The 18,366-nt window shown below is 43.8% G+C and overlaps 1 protein-coding gene across 1 annotated transcript in view; it reads left to right on the forward strand.

Annotated features, from left to right (window-relative positions):
• The window catches only part of LOC308280135 (uncharacterized protein), a gene marked incomplete at its 3' end in the record, with an annotated part of 124,125 nt that overhangs the window by 44,162 nt on the left and 61,597 nt on the right, over positions 1–18,366 (forward strand). Inside the window, exon 2 of the mRNA XM_080720397.1 lies at positions 11,620–11,687. The remainder of the gene's footprint in view (positions 1–11,619; positions 11,688–18,366) is intronic.

The following is an 18,366-nucleotide window of genomic DNA, read 5'->3' on the forward strand; positions in this document are numbered from 1 at the left end:
ATGATGTTGATGTTAACACATTGGCCGCCATTTTAACATTGACTGTATGGCTCCCCTGCCATTTTGTTTAATGAAAAAATTGATATATTTTTTTTATATTGACATTTTTCCTAAATTCTGTGTTTTTTCAACAATGTTATACCGTACCTGACATGAAAGAAGACAAGCTCTAGTCTCATCAAAAAATAAAGAAATTGAATAAAAAGCTTTTTTTTCTATAGTTGTAGCCATCTCAAAATAGCCATTTTTGACCAAAATCCAGCTATATTTGAAATAACAGGAGTTATTCACCTTTTTGTGATTGATGGCTTTTCGAGCGAATAACTCTGTTGATATTTGTATTTATGGCGTCAGGCACTTATCAGATAAGTGTACTAGTGTAATAAGTGTAATTGTGTAATAGGGCAATAACTGGAATAGTGTAATAGGGCTGTAATAGGTCACCTCTTGCCCTTAGGGCGTCTTACTGACTTCACACAAATAGAAATAAGCTTTTTACCTTTTATTCAGCATTCAAGTGTTTTATTTTGCACAGATCACGCACGCACGCACGCACGCACGCACGCACGCACACACACACACACACACACACACACACACACACACACACACACACACACACACACACACACACACACACACACACACACACACACACACACACACACACACACATAACTTTATATAAGGCCTATGTGTATAACTGTAAATATGTTCCCCATATTCAACTTTTTTATTTATTTGTGGCACTTGCTTTGGCGATGTAAACGTAGCCTATGTTTTCTCATGCCAAAGCAAAGCCCTGCTTCATCATACAAGACTGTCGCACAAAATAGCAGAGTAACTTCATTGCTATCAGTTCTCTATATGTCGTTGTTGGGTGGAAACCTTGTATGTCCAAAACCGTTCGTTTTGTATTTATCATCTATAAAATGTACTAAACTAGTGAAAACAGCCGATCTACAAGCACACAACGCCGGCGTTGTGTGCTTGTAGATATGCTGTTTTCACTAGTTTAGTACATTTTATAGATGATAAATACAAAACGAACGGTTTTGGACATACAAGGTTTCCACCCGACAACTAGAGAACTGATAGCAATAAAGTTACTCTGCTTGTTGGTGATCCGGCCTGGGTCTGTACCGGATGCGGAGACGTTTCTTGCGTGCATGTGAATGTTACATAACCGGATACAGTAGGCGGGCTTTAGAACGGAACAGACTGCAGCGATCACACAGACACCCACGCCCTCCTTCAAGCTGCAAGCACTCCAAGCAGTTGTTGCGCGGCGCGCCTCAAACACGAGCACATGCGCGATTGCGCGTGCACGCCATAGGGAGGACGCACGCTGCTGCTGCAGAACAACAACAGTATAGTTTAGGTTAGGATGTAAACCACAACAGTAAACTTACTGACAATGACGATCGCCGTGTTTGAGTTTCTTCCTGTTGGATTCCACTCGGTCGCGACGCGTTGTAGATCTGCTATTTTCACTACTTTTCTTTTGTTACACCGCTGGTAGTTTGGACGCAACCTTCTTGTGAGAACTGGAATATAATACTCCTCATCAGCCTCCATGGTCACGCTTGGATGCAAGGCGTTGTGTGCTTGCATATCTGCTATTTTCAGCAGTTTTGTTACATACCGATGGAAGTTATATGGACGCGACGCGTTGCTTTTCTTCAATGGTTGCCTGACTTGAGGAGTCCGCCGGGGGAGGGGGGATATTTTCTCCTCTCCACTCCCGTAGCAGGGCTTGAAGATCGGTTGGTGCTCGACTGGACCGGCCAACGGCGCTGCATCTTGTCCAGTAGGTGATTGTGTTGTTTGTAACCTCGCCTCACCAGGCTTTATATATGTGTGTTTGTAGTGGGCTGAGGATCTGTTCCAACTGGGTGTCGGACCAAATGATGGGCCCTGGGTACAAGGATTCACTGCGGGCCCCCCATGAATTTTCTTGGGTGATTTCAAAAATAGATATATACAAGCTCACAGCATGGCACCGAGTGTCGCGCTACAAGCTTGTAGATCTGCTATTTTTCAATAGCAAAAGTATAAAATAATGAAGCCCCTTCCACCTTGGGCCCTAGTAACTCAGACTCAGTCCCACTTTTCCCTTGTGAGTTGTGACGCTCCTGCTCTGATCTTGTTGTCTGACTGGGCCTGGGACATAATATTTTGTCGTGGAGACTTTGGGGGTTATGAAGGTGTGTGTTCTGTTGGCCCATGTGGCAGGTTATGGCTTTCCAAGTGAACATTTTACTGGATTTTGTTTGATTTGTGCATGGTCTCAGATCCAGCTGCTCCGTTTCGCTTCTGCGAGCCCTTGCACCAGGCATGTACACACATAGACATCAAAGGGGGCTTGAGCCCCTGCCCCTGAGGGCTGCATTCAATAGAATTGTCCACCAAAAGGCCCCTTTAGAAATGTCAGCCCCTGCCTCTCTAAATATTCTCTGCACATCCCTGCCCCACATCCCTCTACATGCGTGTGCCCAGTGTGTCGCTGATTTCACTCTGCGGGCTGCAGGCTGCCACTCTAAATGCATTCACTGTGGTTTATTGAGAGTTTTATTCATTTTTATTGAGATTTATACATTATTACACTCTTGTTTTCAAACACACTTACTTTGATGAGTGATATCTTTGGTTCCCTTTAAGTGAGAAACCCCAAACTTTGTCACGGGCTAATTAAGAGTCTAATTAAACATTACATTATATAAAAGCAAATTCTCGGGACTATCGGGCCTGGCGGGGAACGACATTTAAAATTTCTCGGGACTATCGGGGGAGGCGGGGAATGAGTTAATGATGAGGGAAACAAACAAGAATGTTCCCTATTAATAGAATCGCTGATGAATGGCATGTGATCCTCCTATGTGGAACAGCAGAGATCACACTGTGATCACATTATGACAGCAGCATTGCTTGTTAAACCTCTGATGAGGCAGCAGTAGGATTTAGTATAATTGGCTTTACCATGGTCTCCGTATCTGATTTACCCTATTTTATTTACCAAAGAAAAAAACAAAGACCTGAAAATGGGTGGCATTGTATAGCTGATTGGGGAACTTGTCCTTGCACTCTGAAGAAAAAAAGAAAAAACAACAACAAATGTTTCTGTTGCTTGCTTGGTGTTGGCTTGCGATCGTATAGGTGCTGGAATAGTGATTCAATCCGCCAGCCAGAGTGTCTGCCAGTGTTGGCGATTACAAGGACTTTGTCTGGGGAAAGCATTAAACAGGATGAACTATTGACCTAAACTCTTATACATAGGTAGAGGATCACCAGTGTTACTACAGTATAGCAGGGGGCAGGAAGTAGTACACCAGGGTTCCCCAATAGGCGGCCCGCGGGCCACAGGCTACTGTCTGGCCCCCACCAACCCCAGTAATAATGGTGGTATAAGAGCAGCAACAACACTATATCGTCGTTGTCAGGTGGAAACCTCGTATCTCCAAATGTGTACGTTCTTTCGCAAAGTAAAGCCCTGCTTCATCATTCAAGGCCGTCTCACAAAAGTAGCGAAAACAGCAGATCTACAAGCACCCAACAACGACGATATCTGAACTGTTGCTGGAGTAGCGGGAGCGCCACCGTCGTCCCCTGCAATGCTGTGGCCCTCGGCTTGGTACCCTAGACATAATTCGGCCCTTGGGGGGAAAACTAATTGGGGAACCCTGGTATAGGTGCTGGAATAGTGATTCAATCCCCAGCCAAATAGCGAGTGTCTGCCAGTGTTGGCGATTACTAGTACTTTGTCTGGGGAAAGCATTATACAGGATGAACTATTGACCTAAACTCTTATAGGGGGCTTTCAAGAGGATCACCAGTGTTACTACAGTATAGCAGGGGGCAGGCAATAGTACACCATCGGTAGCTGCTGCAGCACCATAGTGGCTCTCAAAGTGGGGTCCCTTAAGGCAGTGATTCCCAAACGGTTTTGCTCGAGACCCAAAAGAGAAATTAGTCGTTTGCCCGGGACCCAAACTAATGAAAAGAGCAGATCTACAAGCTCACAACGTGTCACTTAGAGGCGCAATATGAGCTTTGTAGATCAGCTATTTTCACTACTTTAAAACATTTGTTTTCTACTTTATGGAATTTCTTAGGTTTTTATTTATTCATGACATTTCTTAGAAGAATCATTGCATTTTTGATAAGGTTTTGAAATAATAATAATTAAAAACAAAACGTAGGAAACCAAAGATTAATCAACTCACAATTGGTCGCGACTCAGTGTTTGGGAACCAGTGCCTTAAAGGGGTCCTTGAGGGTGTCCCACTAACTCAGCAGGTCCCCAGCTAAATGATTGGTAACTCTGAGGGTGTACAAATGGAACCAAATGGACCTGTTATGGGATCCGTGACCCTAATGCATAGTAAACTGGGGGGGTATACTTGAAATGAAAACAAGTATGGCCTCATACAGCAGTTTAGGCGGGAACAGTCAAATGTTTAAGGTGCAAAAAAGAAAAAAGACGGTAGACGACTGAGTAAGTACATAACATTGTGCAGTCTCTGCTCTGGTGTAACACTAGTGTAACACCAGCATAATGACTAGACAGCTTCAATCGAAAAGCAGCAATTCTCTCAGATGTGTGGAGAACCGCAGGGTTATGAGGGTTGTTCTAGACTTTAAAAGGGTGAGAGATGAAGGGACGTGCTGGCCATTGGGAAAAGCGGGACAACTCCCGAACGGCCGGTTCATTCCCGGCCGGTCCAGGCCGGCCATTAGGAAAAAAATCTAAATAAATTGTCGGTCTTCGTTCCATTTTGAGGCTAGGCGGCCAACAAAGTAAATTGTCACTGTCGGGCAGAAAACCTTGTATCTCCAAGTTTCAAATTTGTACATTTTTTCGCAAAGCCCTGCTTCATCATACAAGGCTGTCGCACAAAAGTAGTGAAAACAGCAGATCTACAAGCACACACGTTTTGTGCTTGTAGATCGGCTGTTTTCACTAGTTTAAATCATTTTTAAAATGGTTTTGGACGTACAAGGTTTCCACCCGACAACGACGAAATATAACTCATGTAATTGGCCCACTGGCTTGTCACTGAAGTGGCAAATCTTTGAGTAGCAGCAGCGCGCAATGAGGGCCTCTACACCTCTTTTTCCCGGGCTGAATCAGGGGCCCAGCACGTCCCTGGAGAGACGTGAATGGTTTACACACAGTGACAGCCTTTTGATGTTCTGAGGGGTTTGCTGCTTCCAATTCCCCTCCTTTGTCAGTCTCCATCATGTCGTCGCTATTTAGCCTGGCATCCACCACCAGACAGATTTAGCCCCGCCACATTTGGACTGCCTTTCCAGGCTATTGTGCGTCGCTGCCTGGTCGCGTGGAAACCTCAGTATGTCCCAAAACTGTTACATCAGCAGTGGTTTTTGATTGATTGATTGAAGACTTTATTAGAAGTTTGCATAGGAAAAGGTACAGTTTCATGACGGTACAGTTCACTGGTACAAGGTCTACTAAAAGGCGATCCTAGAAAAGACTACGCTTATTTCCACAGGAAACCATTAAAGTAACTCATATAACATTGAATGACAGGCGAATAGAACACAGTACTATGCAGTAGAAATGGTGTAAAGTGACTATGTACATTTACTTAAGTGCTGTACTTAAGTACACTTTTGAAGGATTTGTACTTTACCAGTTTTCAGTACTTTTACTTCTACTCCACTACATCTGGGATCCTAATATCCTCTACATTTATTTGAAATCCTTAGTTACAAGTTACTTTTCAGATATACATTATAATATTATAAAACATACATGAACCACTTTAGCCCTATTTTATACCGTGGCCATTTGAAAATAGCTCACAACATGTCGCGATGCGACGTGTTGTGAGCTTGTAGATCGGCTATTTTCAAACATTTTGTACTTTTACTTTTGGTACTTTAAAGTTTAAATACATTTTGATGCCAATACTTTCATACTTTTACTCTACTACATTTTGGATTCCGGACATTTACTTGTAACGGAGTACAGTGCAGTATTGATACTTTTACTTAAGTACAAAATGTGAGTACTTTTTCCACCTCTGTACTTCAGGCTTCAAATTCAAAAGTAGAGTAGCAGATCGACAAGCTCAAAACGTGTCACTTCACGCAGCGTTTCGAGCTTGCAGATCTGCTCATTTTGTGACGCTGTAGTATGATCAAATATAGATAAATTACGGAAAAAAACATGTTAGAATAAGGAGATAAGCGGTTTCTCCCCGACAACAACGATAAGCTTGAAACGTCACTAGGCATTCAGTGGGTGCAATGAAACCTTTCTGTTTTGGAGCCCATCTGTGTGCAAGCTTAAAAAAAAAGTTTGACTCTTTGTGATATTTTTCCTCGCCCAGCACCTGGGCGAGGAATGTGCATGTCTCACGCTTTAACCGAAAAATGCAGTAGGCCTACGCAGTGATAAGTAAACTCTTGAGAGTGTAACACTATGTTTTTATTCATTTCATGATGCTGAACTGATAATCATTCTGACAGATACTGTGACTGTTGACACTTAACCCATTCAGAACGGGTACACTATATTGTGTATCATTATTTTATGCTTTAACTATTGAAAAATAGCAGATATACAAGCTCACAGTGTCTTTTGAAATCTTCTAAGATTTTTTGAAAAAACTGTTTCTATGTCAGCAATCTGGCTCTAGCCATCGTCAAAGAAAAGGTCCTTTTCACTTAACTGGAGCTCAGTTAGTCTGTTCTTGAGAGACTACTATGTCAGTGGTTCTCAAACCTTTTCATTTGAAGGACCCCCAAAATGATATTTATTTGGCCATGGACCCCCCATCTCAAAATATTTAGTTCCAGGGACCCCCCAGAAGCAGAATTTGAGTTACAAACGTTCGCTTTGAAAATACATATATTCAAAGATTTGCACACATTTTCACGACTTACAAGCTCGCAGCGCGGCACTCGGTGCCGCGCTGTGAGCTATTTTTCACTGGTTAAAGCATTCAATAACTCATCCACAGAGAGAAACATTGCAGCCAAATAATGTTGCATTTAAAACAAGAACGGAAAAGCTTGAGGAACGGTTTCAAAAGAGGTGGATGATGGACGGTCGGCCACTGACTCACTGCCAAGCAATTCTCTGAGAAGGAATGTTAGTCAGTGCTCATTTGTTTTTATGGGGAATTGGACAATGGTTCATTTGCTATCCTTCATGCAGTTTTTATTTATTACATTTTTCATAGTCTATGACTAATCCATAAATGTGCGTGCATGTGTGCATGTGTGTGTGAGAGGTAAGAGGCTAATAGAGCTATACCACAGCAGGTTGTGTTAAAGGGCTTAATTTGCACACAGGACCGTTGCGTTTCTTTCCGTTTGCTGCATGATTAAAACGCATTGGATTTGGTGTGCAAGGCTGTGCGGAATCCACACTGCGGATTCGAAAAGGAGTCCTAAAAGGAGACAATGAGTTTTTACCGCATGCGACAAGACGCACGAATCGAACTTGGTTCGATCGGAGAAAAAAAAAAACACACAGCCGCAGCCACCTGCCGCATGGCTAATTCGGAGCCGGTGTGCATGCGGTCACGGACAATCATTGTTTTCATAAAAAAAATGAAATCGTCAGTTTTGTGTGTGTGTGTGTGTGTGTGTGTGGTGGTGGTTGGGGGGGGGGGGGGGGGGGGCTAAATGCCACAGGATATCAGGTGTGTGCTGGCTGGTATGGTGAACGGGCTCATCTCATTGGCTAAGTGCTGCAGGTGAAGAGGAAATGTCGGGTGGGAATGGCAAACAAGAGATTAGTATCAAAACCTCAGGATTAGATACAGTACACAGTCATGTTGGTCTCACACAGCGGTGGAGAGTCATTCATTTTAATTTTGAGCTACCTTTAAAGGTCCATTTTCCCATACTTTATACCTTTAACCCATTTAGAACGGGTACACATTTTGTGTATCATTATTTTGTGATTTAACTATTGAAAAATAGCAGATATAGCCTACAAGCTCACAGCACGGCACCGTGTGCCGCGCTGTGAGCTGGTAGATCTGCTATTTTTGAAAAATCGTGAAAATTTGAATTTTGACCCGATTCTATAAGTGTCTTTTGAATCCTTTTAAGGGTTTTTTTTTTAAAAAACCTATGTTTCTATGTCAGCAATCTGGCCAGGCATCGTCAAAGAAAAGGGCCTTTTCACTTCAACTGGAGCTCAGTTAGTCTGTTCTTGAGAGACTACCATGTCAGTGGTTCTCATACTTTTTTCATGTGAAGTACCCCCAAAATGATATTTATTTGGCCACGGACCCCCATCTCAAAATATTTAGTTCCAGGGACCACCAGGGACCATTATCAATACAAAACATACATGAACCATTTAAGCCCTGTTTTATACTCTGTCTATTTGAGGTATAACCCATAACGGAGGGTGACTACTATAGTCATACTTCTAGTCTTCATAGTGGGCTCCGTTGCACTTATTCTGTCCAAGGTGAACTCTGAACCCTCCGGTTGGTTAGCATGAGATTTGATTGTTGCTGTGTTGCCCAGGGAAAGCAGTGTGAGTTTGAGCCAAAGTCCTTTATTTCCAGACAGTATCGCAGGCAGCTCTGGGGTCAATAAACACTGTTCTGTCTTTAATTTGCTATCAAAGCCATTTTCCATGAAGGGGGTTTCGAGCCAGCTTATCAAGACTTCTCACTGTACCTCGTGCTGTGTGCTTGCTTAGGACAGGGTTCTTCAACGTTTTCAGGCCAAGGACCCCTTAGCTGACAGAGAGATGAAGCAGGGACCCCCCTCTACATAATGTATACATGTGTGATGGAGACTTTCACAGATTCATAGACTTGTTTGACAGCGCTGTCATCAGTATATGTTGGATTCATGTTAAGGTGTTTTCTCAGACATTTAACCACTTAAATCGTCGATATTTTGGACACTTGACCATTCACTCTGTACTTAGTCTGCTCTTTGTTACCTCTACACCAAACCTATTTGCCAAAAATAGCCGATCTACTGCGAGGCGTTGAGAGCTTGTGGCTAAAGTTCTCCTCGGAATAGGGATGCGAATAGGGTTCAAGTTGTTCATTTAAAAGAATGATCCTATCACACAAGGATGTGTCGTCCCCCCTGTAGTAACTCTAAGGACCCCCTGGGGGTCCCGGACCACCTGTTGAAGACCCCTGGCTTAGGATATTATAATATAGTCAATGGCTAAAGTACATAAAAACTGTGTCTTTGATCAGCATATCAAACAGCACTGTTTACACATATTATTATCATTAGCAGTATCTTGCCTGCCAGCCTTAGAATCTGATCTCCTATCCAAATGGGAGAAGACCAGGTCCAGTCCAGATAAAGTGAGGCCTTGCTAATCTCTGTTCCCTTGAGGCTTAATCCATGTTGGCGGCAGCACTCCGTATCCCATCAACGGCTTGAAGTGACATAAAACGTCTGTAAAGCTCTGTACCCCCACACATCTGGCAATGAGATTGACCTACCTAACCTTTTTATTTATTTATTTGGGATTAAAAAGTATGGATTAAGCAGCAAGGTTCCGTTAAATTCCAGTAGGATATCACACAGTATTAATTCATTAATTAGTTCTTTCTTTCATTCATTCATTCATTCACTCACTCAGTAATTCAGTAATTCTATACTGTGATCTGTCTGTATCGTCCTTTATGGTACATAACCACACAAACTCCCATCAAAGAGTACCTGATCATTAGCAGGCTATATCGAGGGTTCATCTAGGGATAATTTTCCCGTATTGTGTGTCTTGCCCTGAAATTGGGCAAACAAAGTGCGTATAAATCCGGGCCATTGCGGCTGCCACTGTGTCCATTGACAGCTGGGCTCGCTGGTGTGTAGCAGACTGGTGTTAGCATTGTGCTGGCCAGCATCTGCTTTCTAGCGGCTGCAGGGCCGCGGTGCAGATTAGATGTTTAGTGGTTTATGCTAGCTAGCTCGCCAGCCCCAGTTCAGTCCCCGCGGCCTCTAATCAGCCCTGGCACTGGGCCTACCTCACGGCCAGCGATGACAAGACCCTGTCTGCACCTCCCAGAGCTTTCTCCCTTCCCTTTCCCCTCCCCCCATCCATCACTAGTACCTCCTCCTGCCCCTTCTCTCTCCTCCATCCAATCTTTCCCCCTTTCCCCATTTGCTTTCATCTCCCTCCACCCTTTTTTCATCCACTTCCCATCCCCATCCCCCTCCTCCACCCCACTGTACCGTATCACCCCTCCCTCCCTCCCTCCCTCCTCCCTTCCACCTTTCCCCCTGGGGAGACTACAGCTATAACCTCCCACGACAGCGATGACATGGCACTTGGCTCGTTCGGTCGAGGCTGCCGCTCTGTAAACAGCTACATGCTGTGGGGATGATCTCATAATTCAACTCGACGCAGAGATGTTGTGGGTTGTTGTTGTTGTAGTTTCTCTCTCTCTCTCTCTGGATGGACATCTCATTCAATGATATCTCCTTGGAACGGCTCTGTCTCGTCTCCAAAAGCCAGGAAACACATTATAGCCTCTCTCCCTCTCCCTCTCTCTCTCTCTCTCTCTCTCTCTCTCTGATGTGGCTTTGATTGATCTCCCTCCTGATGCAGAAACAAGCTCATAATTGTGGTGAGAGAGAGAGGAGATCTGGCCTCTCCTATCATGCATGGCACTTGACTGCATTCTCTCTCTCTCTCTCTCTCTCTCTCTCTCTCTCTCTCTCTCTCTCTCTCTCTCTCTCTCTCTCTCTCTCTTTGTTTCATAGCCTCTGCTGCTGCAGTCGTTTCTGCTTGCAAATGAGAGCCTGGACAGAGCAATTATTCAGCATGGGGCAAAGCCCCGCACCCCTCTTCCACTATCTCTCTCTCTCTCTCTCTCACACAAACCGCACACGCACACTCCACTCCAATCACCCCCACGGTTTAGTGCCGGAGGGATTTAGTGTGGCTTTCTTTGTGTGATTGATTATATATATATATATATATATATATATATATATATATATATATATATATATATATATATATATATATATATATATATACACACACACATAATGTATATATTTATATATGTACACACATAATGTATATGGTTTCCTCCACTGTGACTCGACAAAAATCTTTATTCTTGAATTCTTATGATGAATTCAATAAAAAAAAAACATACATACATACATACACCCTCCCATCCATCACCCCCCTTGTGTGTGTGTATGTGTGCATGAGCAGGCTTGTGTGTATTACTGGCTTGTAATTTATGTGTGTGTGCTGTGCGAAGAGTAGGAGCTTAATGTAAGAGGCAGTTTGCTAGAAGTGCGTGTACTCTGTGTGTGTGCGTGCGTGCGTGCGTGCGTGCGTGCGTGCGTGCAAGGCGAGCCGCAGTGGGTTCTCCGCTTCCTCTCGCCGGTGAAAAGGATACAGGAGCCTGGTCTATACTTTGTTTTGCGTGCCGCCGTCTTGCACCAAAGATAGCAGATCTACAAGCTCACACGGCGACGCCTTGTGGGCTTGTAGATCTGCTATTTTCGCAGCGAGACACGCGGTGCGAGGGTAAATCAAGCCGTCTCCCCCACCACTCCCCTCCACCTTCCTCGTTCCCTCTCTCGTTTCTCTTTCACCTCAATGTCTCTCTCTCTCTGTGTTCTCTGCAGAAGCCATTATACCTCGCCCGTCCCGTAGCGTCCCTGCAGACAGAGCAGCGCGGCCCCGCCCCCACCAGGTAAGGTGTTTATATTATGCATGTCATCCTACATCACACTAGGGATGGGACGATATGAAAATATCATATCACGATTATTGTGACAAAAGAAATCGCGATTTACAATATTATCACGATAATCAAAATTCATTATCCTTGGGCGGAACATGATTTTCCAAAAGAATTGCTGAATGAAATAGCTATTTGTTGGCTAAGACATTTGATAGAGAGTGAGAAAAAGACTGTATCAAGTACGTAAATTATAAGTACCTTTTACAAATAGAGAGTTTAAATGGTACCGGATATGCAGCTCTGCAAATAAAAGGTAAATTGATCCCAGTGCATGACGGAGGACGATATCACGATAAATTAAATCTCCACGATACGATTATCGTGAGTGTATTTTATCACGCTAAACGATAATATCACTTATCGTCCCATCCCTACATCATACTGTCACACACTGGCCCGCTCCTCCGTGACGCACACCTTATATTCACTGTGAGTTGTTGTGTGGCTTATCAGACATGGTCACATCTTGTTTTTGTGAATGTGCTGCTGGTGACATGGTGATATATACGCTAGCAAATTGCTCCCTCCCTCCTTCTGTCTGTCTCTCTCTTTCTCCTTTCTCTCTCCCTCTCTCTGTCTTTGTATCAATCCAATTCTCTCTCTCCCCCTCTATCCTCTCTCTCTCTCTCTCTCTCTCTCTCTCTCTCTCTCTCTCTCTCTCTCTCTCTCTCTCTTTATCTCCCTCTCTCCCTCCCTCCTTCTGTCTCACTCTCTCGTTCCTTTCTCTCATCTCACTCAATTCAATTCAAAGGGCTTTATTGGCATGAGAAAACATACGTTTACATTGCCAAAGCAGAAGTGTACACAATACAATACAATACAATACAATACAATACAATACAATACAATACAATCAAAATATGTAACAGTTTTCATGCATCAATGTTATGTGCAGGCAGACCCTTCCATTTTATATCCCTCCCTCTGTCTTTTTATCAATTCAATTCTCTCTCTCCCCCTCTATCCTTCTCTCTCTCTCCCTCCCTCCCTCCCTTTCTCCCCCTCTCCCTCTGCTCCCTCTCTCCTGCGGTCTCATACTGTATGTAATCTGTAATCTCTGTTGTGTGTTTGTGTGTGCGTGCATATCATCTTGCCCCGCTTTGTTGGCAAAGAGCAGTGGTGACTGATGACGGTGGAGAACGGAGATGCTGACATACAGAAACAATGGCTTCAAAGAGCTGAGTCTGTGATAAGCTGGTGTGTGTGTGTGTGTGTGTGTGTGTGTGTGTGTGGGGGGGGGGGGGTCTGTCCTCTGTGTGGCGGTGACCTTAGGCTCACGACATCCCGCGTCTAGACAGCACTGATTGCTTAAAGAGGTGGTGCCATAGTTTTGTACTTTTTCTGTTTTGTATGTGTCTATGAAGTTAACATCTTACAATAAATGTGACAAATCTCTGTGGGCGTGCGCGCGTGCGTGTATGCATAGATGTAATCCACGTATCTCGAGAACCGTTTGTCCCACCGGCTTCAGATTCGGCACGCGCTTTCCCCGCCGCGGCGCGGAGTGCCGTGCCCGGCCTCGACCCGACACGACGCGCGGTTTTCCCGAACCGGCGCAAAACGTTCGGAATCACCGTATGCAGAGCTGATTGTTGACATCAGGCTGTTTCGGAGGAAACCAGCGCAAGCGCTGACTCATTGTGACATCACTTCATAAAAGGCTCTGACATCACGTACGCCACATGAGTCAACAAAAAATGCCATGGTTACGTATTGAATGTCATCAGTATGACGTGTACAGATCTAGCTGCTGACATCTGTGTATATCTCCATATATGGGCATAAAAGGGAAACAGACAGACAGATACAGATATCTCCATATGTGGCAATAAATGGACAAAGGCAAACAAACATATGGTCAAAACGGGTCTTATGACAACAGGTATTTTGGGGTTTGCATTAAAGGGTAGGGATTTCACAGAGATCTCCATAGTTATCCATATATGGGCATAAAATGGACGCAGACAGAAATATATCTCCATATATGGGCATAAATGGACAAAGGCAAACAGATAAATCGGGTTTGCGTTAAACCTATTTACATCGTTCCCGAGTAGACCGGTCCCCGAATAGATGATTGGCCGCCCGAAGGGCAGAGATCTCCATATATGGGCATAAAAGGGACACAGACAGACAGATACAGAGATCTCCATATATGGGCATAAAATGGACATAGACAGACAGATATCTCCGTATATGGGCATGATATCTCCATATATGAGCATAAATGGACACAGGCAAACAGATGATCAAAACGGGTCCTATGACAACAAGTGTAATGGGGTTTGCATTAAAGTGTGGGGCATTCATTCCCTATTTACATCGTTCCAAAGTAGGCCGGCACCCGACTAGACGCTTGGCCGCCCGCAGGGCAGAGATCTCCATACATGGGCATAAAAGGGACACAGACAGATACAGAAATCTCCATATATGGGCATAACATGGACGCAGACAGACAGATATCTCCATATATGGGCACATGGACACAGGCAAACAGATGGTCAAAACAGGTCGTATCACAACAGGTATAATGGGGTTTGCATTAAAGGGTGGGGCATTCATTCCCTATTTACATCGTTCCCGAGTAGGCCAGTCCTTCCATCTTCCTCCTAGTATAATCATAATACCCGATCATCATGTTTTAGGGGAGAAAAACAATCACGGCACTGCATCTTTAAAAGGAGTAATTCACAGAGATAGTTTAGTTTTTGTCGCATTCCTGAGCCAATAATTGTCTCCACCAGCCGAAGGCATGGGGAGAGACTAGGTTTTCGCCTCCGTCCGTCCGTGTGTGTGTCCGTCCGTCCGTCCATAAAGTTTGTTACCAGCTAATCTCTGGAGGCGTTGGCCCGGTCGCTGCCAAACTGAGCACACACACTCCCTGGATGCCAATTCAGAACCTCTGCCCCACATTTTTCACATGGGCCTGTTCTTGCGCCACCAGGAGGCCAATTTGTGCAAAACTACCTTTTGGCCAGTACTCCTACAGATTTTGTCCAAAAATCATGCAAATCGGTAGACAGTATCTCTACAGTCATGTGATCTACATGGATATGTCTGATTGTCCATATTCCATCCTGATTGGCTGAGATTGGCTTTCAAAGTTTGTAAGATTGGACCGTTTTGGACGAAATGCCTCAAATCACAAACGCAGAGTGCAATTAACATGAAATCGCACACACACGTTCCCACTAGGCCGAGGAAGAAATGCCACTTCAAATTTTTGACTTGGAGCTACCAGTATATCCATATCCATATCTATATGGAGAGAGAGACACACAATTAAAGTTGTAACTTTTCCCAAATATGGAGATGACTGACATTATAGATGTCTGACATCATATAGATTCAACATTCAGTGTTTTTTCTGTAATCTGTAGTTTTTGAAGCGGTGAAAGCCGCTTCCAATGAGTGGCTTTGTGTGTCCCACGCCCATATATGGTCATTTCAGTCCAGAATGAACAGGTTTTCTCAAAAACAAAATGTATGTTTCATGTCCATATATGGTCATCCCAGTCCAGAATGAACAGGTTTTATCAAAAACAAAATGTCTGTCACCTCATGTCCATATATGGTCATTCCAGTCCAGAATGAACAGGTTTTATCTGTCCCGTACGTCCAGAATATCAGTCCAGAATGAATAGGGTTTTTCAAAAACAAAATGTGTGTCCCATGTCCATATATGGTCATATCAGTCCAGAATGAACAGGTTTTATCTGTCCCGTACGTACGTACGTATGTACGTACGTATGTGTGTAGTGTCCGTCCCGGTCTGATGATTGGATACTTTGAGGTTTGGTCAAGCTTCACATGACAATTCAGCCCTCCAGATAAAATCATTAATTTATTCAGAATATAAAGAATGTATAGATCACAGAGTTCTCAACTCTAGAACACATAGAATAAAAGTTCACTGCTTCACTTCGAACCGAGGTTTGATTATTATTTTTTTTTTTGAATAATAATTCTCAGAAAAGTGAGTTAATTTTCCTCTGGACATAAGCATCATCATCCAGGGGAGGTTGTTTTATTTGAGTATAAAAGTATCAATACTGCAATGTAGAAATACGGAATTAAAAATATACCACATGAGACTGACACAGTATGTCAATATATGGGCATTCCATGATATGGGCTTAAAGGGGTCATGACATCAAAGAAGAAATATATATATATATATATATATTATCATACTTTTTGGCTTTTTTCATGTTTCCTGACCTCAATTAGACCCGAAAATATGAAGATTCAACATTCAGTGTTTTTTTTTTGTAATCTGTATTTTTTTTGAATAATTATTCTCAGAAAAGTGAGTTAATTTTCTTCTGGACATAAGCATCATCATCCAGGGGAGGTTGTATCACCTTTGATGTTACTTTCCACACAAGTGTGACTTGCTATTGCTATTGATGACATCAGGGATCTCCATATAGTGTGTGCCAGCGGCTACATCATTGTAGTCCTTAGCGGCCATTTCTTGTGACAAAACACAGGTGTTTCAATTGTTTGATTGCATAGAACTAATGCTATAGTCTAATCAGAACACCTGTGTAAGGCTGTGTTGTCCCAAGAAATGGCCGCTCTTAGAACTACATTTGGCACACCCTATATGGGCATAAAAGGGATTCTGGGTGGCTCCCATGACATCACAACATGCAATATCTGTTATGCCCATACATGGAGATCCCTATCTGAACCAGCCACACAGTTATGGGCCATGTCTTGAGGATCGAACACCGCCCATTCAGAGAATCACTGAAAAGAAAATCGCTGAAATGAAAGGAAAAAATCAGAGAGAGAAGAGAGAAAAAATGTGAAGTGAGCGGTGGTCGTGCTTGCATAACGTCTTCAGACTAGGATTTGAGTCTAGGATGTACAAAGGCTATGCTACACACACACACGTTTTGCTATGGCAAAACGCTGAGGAAAAAGGCTACAGACATACGACATATGACATCACTAGACAAACATGATGCTACGTACACACATTTTGCTATGGCAAAACGCTGAGGAAAAAGGCTACAGACATACGACATATGACATCACTAGACAAACATGATGCTACGTACACACATTTTGCTATGGCAAAATGCTGAGGAAAAAGGCTACAGACACACGCACAGCCACGTATAGGAGCGGTCTACCACCGCTCAAAAATCTTCATGAATGTGGCTCATTTATTGTGGAGATGTTGGAGCGATGTGATCTCCTTAGCTGTTGATATGATATGTTGGCCCTGGGTGGTGGCTGGTGATTCATAGGTTGCTGCCTGCCTGCATGCCAGTGGTTCCTCTGTGGCAGAGACAGCAGGCTGGGTGAGACCACAGGACATATTAGTCTCTATGTCACCAGGGACGTGCTGGCCATTGGGAAAAGCGGGACAACTCCCGAACGGCCGGTTCATATAAAAAATATTTTGTTCCATTTTGGGGGCTGGGCGGCCAACAAAGTAAATCGTCACTGTCGGGGCAGAAACCTCGTATCTCCAAGTTTCAAATTTGTACATTTCTTCGCAAAGCAAAGCCCTGCTTCATCATACAAGGCCGTCGCACAAAAGTAGTGAAAACAGACGATCTACAAGCACACAACGCCTCGCACCGCGAGGCGTTGTGTGCTTGTAGATCTGCTGTTTAAATCATTTTTAAAATGCTAAATACAAAACAAACGGTTTTGGACATAGAAGGTTTCCGCCCGACAACAACGAAATATAACTCAGTAATTGTCCCACTGGGTTGTCACTTGTCATGATCTGAAATGGCAAAGTAGCAGCAGCGCTATAGAGAGAGATCTCTCCCTCGTGCGATGAGGGCCTCTCCAACTCTTTTTCCCGGGCTGAATCAGGGGCCCTGTCTGTCACCATGGCCACCACCGCCTGTCAGAACTCCTCTGACAGGCCTCCATGGCCCAGAGAGGGAGTTTGAAAACATGACCAATGATGAAAAACTCCCATGCCTGCTGGGTGAAGTAAAACAATGTGCAGATTTGTGAGCTGCTGTGATAGGAGAAGGATATCAAATGGAACCCAACCACCTTAAAAACCATTGTATATGTCCCTGCTCTGCCTGCACGTAACCTTGATGCATGAAAACTGTTATACACTCTTTTCACCTGTACATATTCTGTTCCGACTGTATTGTATTGTATTGTGTACACTTCTGCTTTGGCAATGTAAACGTATGTTTTCTCATGGCAATAAAGCCCTTTCAAGTGGTGATGTAATCATCATTCATCTCCTCCTCCTCTCCTCTCTCTTCCTCTCCTCTCCCTCCTCTGCTTTCAAATGCTTACAGCTCCTTTCCTGCCCTCTATTCCCTCTCCTCTCCTCTCCTCTCCTCTCCTCTCCTCTCCTCTCCTCTCCTCTCTTAACTTTGACAACACGTCTGAGTCATTGCCCGTGTGTTGCTTGCTTGCGAGGCACTCGAAAGCACAGCGGAGTACACACATCAACAGTGACAAGGCCTCTCTCTCTCTCTCTCTCTCTCTCTCTCTCTCTCTCTCTCTCTCTCTGGTTGCTGGGCAGCTCTCAGGCTTAACTGTCGTTTCCAGGGAGCTGCACTTTGGGTGACACGCAGCGCTGGAAAATCTACTCAAATGTTTTATTTAAGTATAAAAGTATCAATACTGCAAT

This window comes from Nannobrachium achirus, assembly GCF_963921795.1.
Source record: "Nannobrachium achirus genome assembly, chromosome: 24".
NCBI lineage: Eukaryota > Metazoa > Chordata > Actinopteri > Myctophiformes > Myctophidae > Nannobrachium > Nannobrachium achirus.